Raw genomic sequence first — 15,082 nt, forward strand, 5'->3', positions numbered from 1 at the left:
TCATTTAGTTATCCTGCCTCTAGGAATTTGTTGCTAGATGCACTCCTTTTTTAAACATCCTTGTGTACATTTACTAGTGCACTTGAGAGTTACACTAAGGTGTATATCTAGGAATCAAACTACTAGATTTCAATAGTTGTGGGAATTCTTATTCACAACAACAAATAATAAAATTTAATCAGAGAAGTGAGAAAATACAGAAACAAAGGAAAGCAGTCAAGCAAGACAAAATAATAATAGTTTAGCCATAAAACAAAGTAGGACCTTTAGTTCCCCTCAAGGGCTGCAGATAATATTCTGAGTCATATTCTTGAGTTGTTTTGCAGATACTCAAACTCCCACCAGGTGGAGGAAGTTCACTACATGCTGACCAGTAGCACATAGACCCAAGACAGGTTGGAACCAGAAGGATGATGATTGAGATTCCCCAAATACCACCTGGCTACCTCACCATGAACCAATCAGAGAACTGAGCACTAGTTGGTCAGGTACCCCGCCACCCTCTCCCGCTCCTTGCCTTCAAAAACCCTTACCCATCTGGGAGTCTCATTTGAGCATGAGCTGCCTCTTCTCCCCACTTGTCCCCAGATTGGGCACCTTGCAATAAACACTGTACTTTCCTTCATTACAACCTGGTGTCAGTAGATTGGCTTCATTGTGCATCAGGTGAGCAGACCCAAGATGGGTTTGGTAACAGTCTTTCCAATTTTAGGTATTCCTACCTATGAGTGTGGTGTCTCTCTCTCTCCATCTATTTAATCTTCCTTAAATTCTTTGATTATTTTTCAATAATATTCTTCAAAATGAGATTTCTGAAATTCTATTACTTTAATTTCTATTTCTAAAATATTTTATGTGTATAAAACATGTATATAAATATGTTTAAGTTCTTATTGTAAATATAAAGTAATGCAATTAATTTTTATTGATATATTTGGCAAACTTGATATACTGCTTTATTAAATCTAATAATTTTAGACTATAGACCAGGAGTTGGCAATTTTTTTTCTGTTAAGGACCAGATAGTAAACATTTTAGACTCCAAGGGCCATATGGTCTCTAGCAATTATTCAACTTTGCCATTGTAGCATGAAAGCAGCCATTGACAATACCTAAATGTTTCTAATAGTTCACTGACATATGATATTTGCTGCAGGTTTGCATTTTTTCTATTTCATTTATTTCTCTTATTTTTATTCCCCTTTGCTTCATTAGTATTTATTGTTTTTCTTTTTCTGATTTCATAAGTTGAACACTTAGCTTACAAACCTGTAGTCTCTCCTCTTTTCAAATATAAACATTTAGAGTTACAAGTTTTCCTTTGCCCTTTTAACCATATTCTATATTTTTATACTTTATTTTAATTATTATTTTATTTTCTAATTATTTTCGGATTTATTCTTTGACAAATGAGTCAGTTGGAAATGTGTGTTTAAATTTCTAAATATATAGGATTTTAAGGTTACCTTTTAATATTGATTTCCAAATTTGGAGCATTGTAGTCAGACTGTTTTGTATTATCCCAATTCTTTGATCTTTTTCATTACTTAGTATGCAGTCAATTTTTGGAAGATTCTAAGTGTGCTTGAAAAAAATAGTGTATTTTCCCATTCTTGTGTGAGGGGTTCTATAAGTGTATATGAAATCAAACTTTTTAATTGTGCTGTGAAAAAATTCTATACCTTTACTATTTTTTCTTAATATATCAATTAATAGAAGTGTATTACAATCTTTGCCTAATTTCTTCTTGAAGTTCTGTCTAATGCGTAAATATATATATATATATCTACAACTATCTATCTATGTATCTATCTATCTACCTACCTATCTACATTTTTAGATGTGCACAATGTACAATTGTTAGGTCTCCCTGTTGAGTTGAAGCTTGTATCATTTTTTCAGAAATGCTTTTTAATAAAAGTATATATATATATTAATATACACACACACATATATATTTTAACATAGCCACCACAATTTTTAAGTAGTTTGTATTTGTCTGGTATTATTTTCCCCTTTCTTATAATTCCAAACTTTCTACAAGTTAATGCTTCACCTGTATCTTTTACAAACACTATGAGACTAAAATTTTAAAATCAATTCTAAACATATTTGTTTTTAAGTGTAGCCCATTTATACATACTAAATTACTGACAAATTCTGTATTTTTGAGTTTACATATTTCTATAATTTTCTCCTTGAAAAAAAGCAATGATTTTTTTCCCTTCAATTTTTCCTCTTCTGCTTACCTTAAGCAAACACCTATTTCAAATAATTTAATGATCAGCTTTGAAATTTAGTATACCATATAATGTAACAAGGTCTTTAACTGTGTCTCTACCCTGCTTTACCCATTTACTGAAAAGTAAATGTCTTTACTTGCTCTTTTCCAAATTATACCTTTCCCAGTGTTTTACTTCTATCATGTTTTATCTTAACACTAGGTCATAATGTTATTATTTTATAAAGTCAATATTTTTTAGATATATATGTTTCTTCTTTTGTTTCACACTGTCCTCCTGTAAAATCTTTTCCTAAAGTTTTTGGGAGGTCCTTTAACAAAAATGTCTTGATTAAAAATCTACAAACAATAAATGCTGGAGAGGGTGTGGAGAAAAGGGACACCTCTTGCACTCTTGGTGGGAATGTAAATTGATACAGCCATTATGGAGAACAGTATGGAGGCTTCTTAAAAAAACTATAACTAGAACTACCATACAACCCAGCAATCCCTCTACTGGGCATATACCCTGAGAAAACCATAATTCAAAAAGAGTCATGTACCACAATGTTCATTGCAGCTCTATTTACAATAGCCAGGACACAGAAGCAACCTAGGTGTCTATTGACAGATGAATGGATAAAGAAGATGTGGCACATATATACAATGGAATATTACTTAGCCATAAAAGGAAATGAAATTGAATTATTTGTAGTGAGGTGGATGGACCTAGAGTCTGTCATACAGAGTGAAGTAAGTCAGAAAGAGAAAAAAAAATACCATATGCTAACACATATATATGGAATCTAAAAAAAAAAAAGTCATGAAGAACCTAGGGCTAGGACGGGAATAAAGACACAGACCTACTAGAGAACGGACTTGAGGACACAGGGAGGAGGAAGGGTAAGCTGGGACAAAGTGAGAGAGTGGCATGGACATATACACACTACCAAATGTAAAACAGAGAGCTAGAGGGAAGCAGCCGCATAGCACAGGGAGATCAGCTTGGTGCTTTGTGACCACCTAGAGGGGTGGGATAGGGAGGGTGGGAGGGAGATGCAAGAGGGAGGAGATATGAGGATGTATTTATACGTATAGCTGATTCACTTTGTTATAAAGCAGAAACTAATACACCATTGTAAAGCAATTATACTCCAATAAAGTCGTTTAAAAAAGTCTTCATTGTAAATTCTCTCAATTTTTATGAGATAAAAGAAAAATCTCTATTTCATCCTTTTTCTTGATAGTTTTGCCAGGTACAGGATTCAAGTTATTTTTTCCTCAAGACATTGAAGGTATTATTCCATTCCTTTCTGACTCATATTGTTGCTGACAGGAAATCAGCTTTCAGTCTAATTGTCATTCCCTAGTCAGGAATTTGTCTTTTCCTTTTGGTGACTTTTCATATCGTTTTTCTTTCTTACATTTACTTCAGTTTTACTACAGTATTTGTAAGTATAAATTTCTAGCAATTTATTTTGTTTGGGATCTGTTGGGCTTTTGAAAGTTGAGAATTCATACCTCTCTTCAGTTCTGGAAAATTCTGTCTACCGTTGAATTTTCAAATAGTGCCTAGTACTCTGCTCTCATAACCCTCCCTGCTAAATCTCTTTCAAGAGGTTTTATTAGATGAGTACTTGACTTATTTACTTTAATCACCTTGATTCTAAATCTCTCCCCATTATTTTGCATCTCATTTTTTTTCACCATGAGACATAATCTTTGACAATTCTTTAGACCTATCACCCAGTTCATGGACATGCTCAACATCTTAATATTTGATTGGTTTTATTCAGAGAGTACAAATATTGGCCTCAAACCCAAAGGAGGGCCAGCTTAAGGGATAAATTCTCAAGAGACATTCTTTCCTCAAGAAAAATTATCTGAAAGAATTAATTCTGATGATATATATGAAAAAATACACAATGCATTTTCAAAGTGTCTTCCTTAAATACCACTTTACCCATTTCCTTCTAATTTACATCCAGTTTATTTAAACCTTTTCAATTCTGCAGTTAGCCTTTTTACTTTTTCAGATTATGTACTGCTCTGACAGAATGGCATACACAAATTTTTACTCTATCATTTCTAAATTCAGAGAAATATTTTTCAATTATCTTTATTTCCCTTACCAGCTTTGTTGACCCTGAAATTACCTTAACTGAGTAAGTCTTCTTTAGCTATTGTATTTCCTCTTGGTTATTTGGCTTCTCTAATATTTTAAGGAGTGCTCCTTGTACATTTCATCTGGTTGGGTTTCTGGATAATATTATTTTCTTGTTATCTTTTACATCATTTTTAATGCATTGATATAATTAGTTATACAGGAAACACTAAAATCTGTAATCAGTTTTATGTTTTATTACTAATGTCTTATATGACATTGAGAAAAAAGTCCCCCCTTATTCCATCAAGATCCCCAACTACAAATATCCATTAGAGATTAATATTTGGGGTTGAAAGTCCTTGATTAAGCCTGAGCATGAAAAGATATTAAATGATCTGATTCATTAATGTTGTTTAAAGTGTATGACGCCTTCTGCAGCAGCTTCAGTGAATTAGTACCCAGCTACCTGAAAAACATCAACTTACTCCATATGGTGTGTCTAGGACTAGAGAGAATTCCAAATTTTATATTCTATTCAACTTTACACTATGCCTAAAAGTTCAATGTAGGAACACATTTAAAACCCTGCCCCGACCTTTTCCAGTAAAAATGCATTTGTATGCAAATTATACTGTACAGTGTACACCTGAAAGTGTATTGCTTTGCATTTTTCCTAAGCCCCAGCAAAACAGTTAAAGGATGTCTGAGGGATGTTTGATTTGAAAATGCTTTTGAATAAGAATGTACAATAAACTTAAAACAATTTCTTCATGCCTGCCACAAGACTGGTATCTGGTATAAAACTGGCTCAATATTCAAAGGCATTGTTTTCACTGACTTTATTAGTGTATATATGATGGCCCATGGCATAATTTGTTCTACATGCACAAGGCAACGTGGAATGTACATACTGTTACCAATATTTTCCATAAAGTGGTGTTTTCTTATCGGGTCAGTAATGAAAAGATCAGAGGCACTGAGTGTGGAAGACTGGAGCAATCACTCACCTTAAAAACTACATGATTTAAATCTTTTCTCTGCCATCCCCTAGGTGTATAATTTTGGGCAAGTTTTAATCATCTCTAGAACTTGATTTCCTTATTCATAAATGTATTAAAATATTTAAAATTAATAATACTATGTTAAATAGTGTAATCTAAACTTTTAAGTTGATCTTTCCAATCAAATATTCATTTAAATTAAATTCAGGGGCAAGTCCTCTGTCCCTAGACTAAATCTGATAAAGATGTGGCTGAACTTACTTACATTATTCAGTCGAATCTCTCGGGATTAGAGGAAGAGAGAAATGCTGATATACTTCAAGTTCTCCTTGTTTCCTTAAATAAAAAGGAGCACACCTGTAAAAATATGAAGGTCAAGCCACATGTGGTATGCCTACTTATTAATCTGTATCTGGATTATATTTGTACTGATATTATGTTTAAAAAGTCAATTATGTTTAAAAAATGTTTATGTTTAAAAAATCAATATTTAACATATATTCCAGTTAAATTTTCTTATGTGGATTTTAAATGATTTTTACATAATTGAGCAAAGAAATTTGTGGTCATGGATATCACTCTGTGTTGATTTTGGTATCTGCTGTCTGTCAAATTTTATTTGTGATTAAAATGAATAAAAAATAAGAATTTTATTAAGATATTATTGTTCTCTGCACCATAAGCTGGGGAAAAAAGGCCTTTTTTAGAGATACTTATTAAAAACATAAAACAATCAAGTATATCTCTTTTGCCTTCAATATCCATAAGTTTTTTGTTATGTTCATAAAGATCTCACGTGAAGCTGATGATTTTTGTATTTAAAAAATTCTTTAAGCAATAAAATTAAAATTCCATTAATATCCCAAAAAACACCACTTTAGATAGTGGCCATAAATTTTCATCTCTGGACTGTTATGCACTCATATGCATTTCTTCCCAAAGCCAACCCCAGTGTATTGAGGTACACAAAACATCAGGCAAATACATCAAAAGAAAGAATGGCCATAATATACAATAGTTCTCTTTTTTAATTTTAATTTTATCTCCAGTTCATTCTTGTTCTTATTGCATGCTACTTTTAAGCTTCTTCCTCAGAATTATGGTGTAAAGGCATTCCATAAAACAACTGCTTGGAATTGTTATATATCACATTTTCAGGATACAATAAGTAGTGTCATTACAGTCAAGATGAAAATTGATTTGGGGTGTTTCCTAGTAAAGAATATAGTCTTTAATTCTTCAAGGACTCAAAATTCTTAGTGAATGTGAATGTCATTCCTATAAGGATAGCTTCATGATGTTATACTAGTGGCAAGAAAGAGAAAAGATATCTTATTTTCTTTTCAAGCTTAATTTAAATGGAAAAAAAACTTGGGGTGGAGTTTTTTTTTTTTTTCTTAAAGAATCTGAATTTGACCTTCACCTAGCTATCTTCTATTTCTATGTTTATTTGTATGTACAATGAGATAACGTGCAGTCAAGAGATGTAATTCATTTTATAAACACCCATCAAAGAAAAATATAAAATTAGAGATATAAAATATTACTCACGACATCCACAGCCATGCACACCACACTTGATTTCAATTCCCACCCAACCCTGCACTTTTTCCTTTGCACACTCTATGGTAATAGTTAATTTATTTGCCTTTCCCATTAGAGTGTATGTTTCTTGCGATCAAGGATCTTTTTCCATTCCTTGGTATGCCTAGCTTCTGGGTCTCTACTTCAAATAAATTGGGTGTCTAATATGACTTTTTTTTTGATAATGAATAAATGAGGGAGGAAGAAGAGGGAAAAGGAAGACAGAGAAGAAAATATGAACTACGTAAACCGTGGTAGAAGCGTCTCCCCACGGAGGTATGCATAAGACACTCCAATTTAATGTTCTTTGTAAATTAACATTTCCACACATGCATCTGTCAAATAGTGCAAAACAAGTGAGCTGCAATGACTAAAGAAGTTTAAATCTAGTTGGTTTGAAAAAAAATAAACACATAGTTTATTCAAAACAAATATTTGTTATTGGGTTTTAAAAAATAGATGCTTAATTGTTATTAAACACCTTTTTTTCTGGGTATTTCTACTTTCTAGCTGCAGAAACCTCAGGCAAATAGTATAACCTCTGTGACTCAGAGTCCCTACGAGCAAAATGAAGATAAAAATATCAGTCTTCCCTATTTTAAAAAGTCATGAGAATCAAGTAAGTTAATGTGAAATAAAGTGATGGTCATGTTCTATTAAAAACATTTGAAATGTTACTGCCCAGCCACCTAATGGTTTATAGTCTTAAGATTTCCTTTATATATCTAAACTCAGATAATAGACTTTTGATTGTGAGATAATATTTGATAAACCTTGTCAAGTAATTTCTTCTTCATTAAGTTATTTCATTTTCAATTTTAATTTAGTAATTTATTATGGTTTTAAGTTTATAACAAGTGTTTCATCAGACATAGTTATAGAACAGAGAGCCAACATTAGGCTTGCTCACAAAATCACACCTCAGAGGGGTTGAAAAACTCCTCTGACATCACATGAAATAGTTTCAAATCACAGAAGATTTTATACAATTCAACAGAGAAATCAAAGGCTCAAAGAGAGACATCAGAAGACAAAATGAGTTGAAAATGCAATTATGAAAGGCAAGCTAGCAGATATTCCATTTATCACATAGCACATCTGTGTACCTGCTGCAGGTTACATATGCAGAGCTGTCATACGATATTCAAGAAGTAGGAATTTTGAACATAAACATAGGTAAACCTTAACGAGTATATGTATATTGGCAGAGTTTTTAATGGACTGAGGTATACGGAAACATTAAAAAAGAAAGATCACTTATATGCGGAATCTAAAATATTAATACAAATGAATCTATTTACAAAACAGAAGCAGAGTCACAGACAGAAAACAAACTTACGGTTACCAACGAGGAAAGGGAGAGGGGAGAGGGATAAATTAGGAGTATGGGATTGACAGATACACACTACTATATAACAAAATTAAAAAGCAACAAGGATTTACTGTATAACACAGGAATAATGTTCAATATCTTATAATAACCTATAATGGAAAATAATCAGAAAAAATATATATATATAACTGAATCTCTTTGTTGTACACCTGAAACTAACATTGTATTACAAATCATCATACTTCAAGTAAAAAATAAAATAAAAGTCATTTAGTAATCAAAATAAGAAAGAAATGAAACAAAAACTAAAGTGAGCTTTTCACACACACACACACACACACACACATATACAAACATACATATACATATTAGCCTTAATGTTTAGTAAACAGGCTTGTCAAGGAATTCTACTTGTACTTTAAATCTCTCATTGCATATGTACATATACACACAGACAAAGTAAATAAAATACATGTTTTTCATATACTGTCAGCACCCCGGCTGCATTTACTTACTAATTTACTTACTAATACGTGAAGACAAATAAAACACTGCAAAGTCATACTCTATAAACCACATGTAAAGAGAAGAGAGAAGCTTGGCCCAGCATCTAGAGTCTGAGGCCTCTTAAAATAAGTTGTGAATTGCCCTTTTTAATCAGGACACCGGGGAAGAGAATGATTCCTTTTGAGTGTGGGCACTTCAGAATTCCTGGTGTCAAGTGGAAACCCACAAGCCTCAGGAACCAGGCTCTTCTCCCATGAAGAAGTTTCAGTGCATGCACATTAGATGCTTACATGCTCTTGAATGCAGCCTATTATAAGGACCACAAAGAAGAGATCAGTGAAGAGAATTTCTCACAGAAATAGGCATCACCCCAGGAGCCAGTTTTAGGCTGGGAGTAATAGAAAGATAAAAAAGAAAGGTTGTGACCTTCACTCTTCATCTCCCTACAATTTGATGGCTTGTTCTTGATATAAATCCTTCTAGCTAAAATATAGACTTAAAAAAAATTAGAAACACCAGACTTCAGGGACGTGTGAGGAGGTAGGGGGATTCCTGTAGAGCAGGACTCTGATTACACAGAGGGGGGCAGCTCTTTTTTCAGAACAAACTTTATTTTGTAAGATTTACTCTCAGAGCTCTCTCTCTATAGCAATTCACGCTACGAGCTCATCAATTAATTCCAAATATTTTGGAATCGAGGAGGATAGTACTGTTGAAATTGGATCTAAAAAGTTTGCTAATTTTTTCTTCCTGTACGCTGTTACCTTTATGCATTTTCATCTTCCTCTCAGGTGAAAATTCTGAAGTAACCTACTAAAGGCACTGAAGAAAACCAACATTCTAATCTCAGGAGCATCCCAGTTATTACACAAAAAAATAATTTATGTAATTCCTACTTTGCTCATTATCTTTCTTTACTTTGCATGTAAGTATTTCTTTAGCTATTAATTACCCTGGTGTATGCATGCTACTTAAATCATCTTCATACCAACCTGCCCCTAACTCAATTCTCAGTGACTTCGGCTCAGTCCACTGATGGCAATTCACACAAACCAAAAAAAGAATGAGAATCATGGCCTCTCCAATTTTAGCCCAATTCATGGAATGGCAGAATTTACTTCACAATAGACCATACACGTAACAGACAACCATAATAGAAACTCACAAGGCCAGAATCTACAGGACTCTCATGAATACACAAAAGGTAAGTTTTCCCTAAATGAAATGAGGGTTCTGAATCATTCATTTTAACTGTACATGTACAGTCAGCATTTTTGAAGAGCTAACAATAATCTGTACATATTTCCCAATTATCTGTATATCTAACCTAAGTTTTCTAAACCTCTACCTTCTTGGGTTTTCTCCAGATAATTAAAATAATTGTCCTCCTGTTGCTTTACTATGTTCCAGACATTGTTCTATGTGCTCTTTAAAAATAATGATCTGGTAACCATTTTGCTAATTTTCATATGTCCCTTGTATGAGAAGGAAGCAATGCTAGGACACCATGAGAGATGATCTTGCCCATCTCCCCTTTAACAACTGATGAAATTGGAGACCCTAGAACAGAAACCTCATCACTGCAGGCTGCACAGCTTATAAACAGCAGAGCCAGATGACTCAGTATCCCAGCTCCTTTCCTGTTAGGGTAGGTAACCTGCTGCTTGGAAAGGAAGTCCTCTATGGAGGCCACCATGGAGGTTATGGATCTGACGCTTAGGGGACCAGCAAGGAAGAATTATGGAGTTTGGAGAGAATGTATTAGATGGGGAACCTGAAAGAATCATGGGAACTAGAAGAAAAGAAACAGCTGGGTGTAGTATTAAGGCAACAAATATTAAAATGATTGCCTTGAGCCAATCACTTATTATCTCTGAGTACTACGCATTTACTAGAGTTTGAATAAGCCAGTAAACAGAGGACATGTATGGGTCAACTTATTTTGTCCATTTTTTTTTAACAGATGAATAAACTTAAAAACCTAGCGTCTCTAAGATTACAGAGTTAATTGTGGAACTGGAATGCAAAGAATTTTGCAAAATTATGATGATAATGTCTACTTTGTCTAAGCCTTAGGGCTGTTTGAAAAATTAAATAAAGTATACAGAAAACACCATTGAAAACTGGTTCTTATCCCCATTTTGCCTGAGACAGAGGGAGTATTCTCGGACACAGAGCTAAAAGTGGGAGGTCTCTGGCAAACTGGGACAAGATGTCAATAATGCTAGGTACAGTGTGTATTTAATGTATTATATCAGTTCATATTTACATATATAAACATATATATAACAGTTCTGTGGACAGAGCTCAAGGATATTTTGAGTTGAAAAACGCAGCTTGTACCTCAAACTGGAGGGTATCTGCGATTCAAACCAAAGAACTTTGTGTCCTCAGGGCTAAAACCTGAGAATAATAGCTCTGGCATGGCTGAGAAAGTGCCAACAGATAGGAAAGAGTTATAGATCCAGGGGTAGATAGAATAAAGGAAAAACACAGTAAAAGGGAAGTTCCAGCAAAAACTGCATTAAGCCAAGCCAGGGTGGATTTATCTTAAACTGGGCATATATAATTTAACTCCTTTTTGCATTTTAACTTAATTCTGTTATTATTTTGGTTTACTTTTAGACACTTCTGCAGTAATAAAAAGAATGAAGAGAAGACACAGCAAAAGAAACTCAAAAGCAAAATGTTCAAATCTTTATAAACCTTACTTTTCTGAAAAGCAAAACTAAAAATTCAAACATAGCAAAACAGGACGGGTTTGGTTTGAATGTTCATTTGATCTCATGAAAGTTAGGTATTCTTTTATAATTATTTATATCAGAGTAAATGGACTTCCAGCATGGCTCAAGAGGAGTGAAGTCTAGCCTCGAGTCCACTACTAGAAATGGGAATAACATTGACTCGATCAGTTTTCCTCTGAGAGCTTCATTTGCTTCCTCTGTAAAGAAGGGCCCTTGGACTAGAAGACCTCCAAATTCCTTTCCAGTTCAAAAACGCTGTAATTTTGGAATCACAAAATTCAGATTCCGGTTATTTGGCTCTTCCTTTACATTTTTATCTCACGCTAGAAAGGCGACATCCTTGGCCACCCAGTGAGATTGGGAGGCGAGGGACAGGGGTAGCTGATATTTCTACAGAGACCGTGAGATCTAACCAGACAGATCTTTTGAATCCAACCCCCAAGACTTACTGGCCAGAGAACCACAGGCAGTGTAACCTTCTGAAGTCTAAGGCTGCTCATTTGAAAACGATGGTCATAGTAACTCACAGTGTGACTGTGATGACTGAATGAGACAGTGTCAGAGTGTCTGGCACATGGTAAGTGGCCCATAATTTTTCTCCCTTGCTTTCCTTTTGGGTTATCCCGACATAATATGTAGCTTGGAGCTAAAGGATCAAAACATAATAAATGACTTGCAAAACAGTCAACTTCTGCTCTCCAGTCCTAATGAGTATTTATCCTCAACCCCAACACACAGATTATCCACTTGTGATCATCCCGACCTGCCTTCCTAAACCCCAGATAATCTCTTTTCATAACATTTAAAACTAAAGTGAAATAAAGAATACAGAAATGGAATCTACAGCACCACTAAATTTCCCTATTGAATTTCTGTAAATACTTATTCCCAACGACTCCATTGCAATTTCAGTAATTAGTACAAATGATTCAAACAAAAGCATTTTTGGCTCCATGACAATGGATACAGCTACGATGGTTATTTGTCGTATGAACTGCTATACGCCACTTCTCCTTTTTTTTCTCCCCACAGTGATGTTAATTTGTCCCGGTAGCAGCAGAAGAAAGCGGTTGTCCGATCACATCAGCTACTCTGCTGGCAAAGAATCACTTTAACTGTTCTTTGAATTTATATGGAATGAATCAGAAGAAGATTCTGTTCTTGAGTGGTTCAGTTTACTCAATATCTGTATTTATGTATCCTTAATATACATATGTATCTTCAAAATAATTATACAACACACATATGCATGCATATACTTACACAAAGGTAATGCTTAAAACATAAATTATGTTGTCAATCGGTGCTGATTTTATTCGAAGCACACTGGCATTGTTAACACCTAGTACACGGTCCTAATTTGGGGAATCATTCTCAAAAGGGGCTGAACGAATTCCAATTTGCAACACCAAGTAGGCTTATAAAGAAAGAGTTATCATTTTTTTAATGAGTGGTGCTCTGACCCCTTCATTCAAGGTCAGACCGTGAAAATGTTAAAATGACACATAAGGCAGGAATATTCATTTGACACCTAGGTATACACACACACCCATCTTTGTTTTCATATAAGTTCCTGGTGTGGCAGAGACTTCTCATTAAAAGAAAATTTTTGTGGTTGACATCTGTTACTAGCACCAAAGCACCTGTCTGCTTTTACAACATACACGGCGTTCGATCCAGAATGCCACATGGGTATCCACTCTCTCCATAGGCTTTGGCACCCTGAACTACACACCCAGGATCTGTCCCTCCTGAAATTAGATGACTAACTTGCAGTCTGTTTTATCTATGTCCACGAGGCCTTCAGGCAGATTTGTGGATACATGTGCTGGGAATGAACAGTAGCTTTGTTTCCTCAATTCTTCCTACAACATCACCTGGCTCCAGGCTCTGTCTTCTCTTGACTGAATTGCCGCAAGAGTGCTCTGATTGGTCTGCCAGATTTGAGTCCTGCCCCTTTCAAGTATGTTTCCCACCTTGCAGTCAAATCTGGTCCTGTCTCTCTTTTTTTTTAAAAGCCCTTAGGATAAAGTTCAATACTAGTAACATGACTGAGGAGTCCCCGGTGTTTTGTCTTGTTGCTTCTCTGCCTTGTGAGCTCTGCCCTGGCCACACTGAGACACCAGCAGTGCCCAGGACTTGGTGTGTATATTCTTGCCTCCCGGTCTCTGCACATTCTATGCCCTCTGCCCAAACTGTTAGCTCTCCCCTGCCACCTCCCTATCCACCCCTAGAGCTTCATTCACCCCTTGGCTTCTCTCCTTTAGGTATTAATGTAGCTATGACTCCCTCTAAGAATCCTTTCCTGACATCTTCCCAACCTCTTCTCAAGAGCTTATGATTTGTCCCTGTGTGATATCACAGATCAGTTACTCACATAGGGGACTTGCCATATCGTACCATAATTTCCAGTTTGCTTTTCTGTCTCTCCCATAAGATTTTCTTATAAACTTCTTGAGTGTAAGGACTATATATTATCAACAGTGGTGTTATATCTCAAGCAGAATAACCAGCACTTAACAGAGGCTTAATAAACATTGATAATGAATAAATAAAAATAATTAAGGTTAGTTATGACACAAGTCATGTGCTTATGAGATGTACTTATTAATTTACTTCCAAACAAAAATCCCATTGCAAAGCTAGGAAATATGCTCTATTTAATAAATGAGTAATAGAAAAGATTTAAATTGTTCCATGTTGAATTATAAAACTATTTATCCTCTAAATAAATACTTTTCAATTCATTTTCACTTGAAACCCTGTCACTCAATTTCACCAAATGGAAAACAAAGCAAGAAAAATAAAATATAATTTCACAGCATTCTTTTCTTCTTTCTATTACAAGGAAAGTAAATATGGAGAAATTAGCCTTACGCCTAGCTTTTGCCAGTTACTTCTCATATAACTCATTTAACTACCCTATTTCAATGACTTCACTCAACTGTTCTGGTTACCGACTGCTGCACAACAAATTACCCCCAATTTAATGGCATAAAAATGATGATCATTTATTATAACCTCTCATGGTTCTGGGTGCTGACGTGGCTCAGCTAGTTGGTTGTTGCTCAGTGCCTCTCATGTGGTTTTAGTCAGATGGTGAGCTTGAGTTATTTTGATGGTTTCCTCATTCATATGTCTCATGATGGATGCTGGCTGTCAGCTGCAACTTCAGTGGGAGCTGTTGGTCAAAATACCCATAGGCAGCCTCTCTACCTGGACTGGGTTTCCGCACAGCATGGAGGCCAGGTGCCAAGAACAGTTTTAAGTACTGCACAGCCTCTTTTAACCTAGTCTCAAAAGTCATGCTGTCTTGTTAACCCTGGAAAGAAGTTTATAAGTCCAGCCCATATTTTAAAGAGAAGAGACTTGGACTCTACCTCTTGATGGGAGGAGAGTTTAAAAACTTGTGGGCATGTTTTAAAACCATCAAATTTGCCTAACCACTAGTCTCCAAACATTCTTCTTTCTAATGGACATACTACTTCACTTATCCCTCTCACTACAGGCTTGCTTCCTCAGCATTTGTTCATCTATTCCTGCATGTTTGGTTTCTTTCTGTGAGGTAAGCTCAGCATGTTGGAG

The sequence above is a fragment of the Mesoplodon densirostris genome, chromosome 12, assembly GCF_025265405.1.
Source record: "Mesoplodon densirostris isolate mMesDen1 chromosome 12, mMesDen1 primary haplotype, whole genome shotgun sequence".
NCBI lineage: Eukaryota > Metazoa > Chordata > Mammalia > Artiodactyla > Ziphiidae > Mesoplodon > Mesoplodon densirostris.